The following is a 1,724-nucleotide window of genomic DNA, read 5'->3' as shown; positions in this document are numbered from 1 at the left end:
TATATATATATAATATAAAGATTAAAATAAACCAATAAACCTTCTTAAAAAAAGCTTGTAAAGAAAAATGTCCAAATCTATATTTTTTACATAATTTTCATTTGTTTATAAAAGACTATTGATTTATTGAAATTGCAAATAACAATGCCAATGTAGATAATTTTCACAATGAGCTCAAATACTCAAAAAATAGCGCGATAGAGAGATATGACTCAGTTTATGATGATACAGTATGTATTAGTAAAAAATATCTATTAAATAAATCATTATAGATTGATAAATCATTATAAGATCTTTTAATATAGCACCTTCTTAAAGAATTCCATAATCATATCATTTATTTATTATAACAACATAACTCAAAAAGCAAAATTTTCTAGAAAATAAATTTCAATATTTTAAATTAAAAAAATTTGTAACATTAATTTTTAAATGCAATGCATTTGTTGCAATAAATGATTATAGAAGAATCAGATTACTATCAAGATTATATTGATAAAGAATGTTAAAATAATTATTGATTATAGGAATAAAAATATGTATTTTTAAATGTTTTTCTTTTTTCTTTATTTTTCTACTCATCTTCCATAAGCAATTAAAAAATAACAATTTTTTAATTATGTCGTAATAAATAAGCGTTATGTAATTTTGTAATTCTGTATAATATGGATTCGAATGAAACATAAATCTTACAAAAAATCCTTGTATGAATTTTAATTATAATATAAATAATTACTGTTTAAATATATTTGTAAGTGTCGCAATTTATGTCTTTCACAAAATGCTTATCATCAGTTTTTCAAAAAAAGTCACGGTAATTTAATATTATTTATTGAAGCTATTTATAAAATTATAAAATTAACAGAACAATTATTTAATCGTGCAATTAATTACAAGGTTTTTTACTGAATCTCAATTTCAACAGTACAATCAACAACGTGTATATTTATATTAGACTAAGCATTCGAATTTTGTTATGAAATCAAATTGACAGAAAAATTGTAACAATGATAAGTCATTGTTTTGTCCTCCGAGACAATCAATCTTATAATGTACATTTTAAATAATTTAACGTATGTATCTACCGTATTATTTTATAAGAATAATAATAATAAATAAATTTCAAGACTAATGAAGAGTCAGCGCGAAAGGAATTGCGCACAGTTATTGATAAGTAAAAAAGACGTATATGACATACAAAACCTCACGGATGTACTGAAATTTTCGTTACAAATGTTCGTGACACGTCATTATTAAATTAAAATGAATTATCGCATAAGGAAATCCAAAAATTTTTCCAAATCTTCTGAATTATGTTGAATGCTTCGTTTGAGAATTCACTACAGTTATGGAATCTGAGAGTAACTCATTCAGGACTGCTTAACGTTTTTAATCGGAATTAAACGGAATTGTTATATTGCTGAAGACTACAAAGCAAGTTGAAACGTTCAAGATTTTGAAAGAACATAAATGTTTTGAAGAAGTAATTTTTATTTAATAACTGTGCGCAACTCCTTCCGCGCTGATTCTCATTAACTTTGAAATTTATTTATTATTATTATTTTAAATTATTGAAGGTTCGATTTAATCATTATATTATAACAGAATATTTCATAATAGAGAATTTATATACATTTTAAGTTATAACAAGAAAGAATAAATCTTAATTATTAAATTATTGTATATATTATATTATTTGTTTGGTTAGATTTCATAAAAAACTG

Source organism: Atta colombica, unplaced genomic scaffold (genome assembly GCF_001594045.1).
Source record: "Atta colombica isolate Treedump-2 unplaced genomic scaffold, Acol1.0 scaffold225, whole genome shotgun sequence".
NCBI classification, from domain to species: Eukaryota; Metazoa; Arthropoda; class Insecta; order Hymenoptera; family Formicidae; genus Atta; species Atta colombica.
This window is presented reverse-complemented; position numbering follows the sequence as displayed.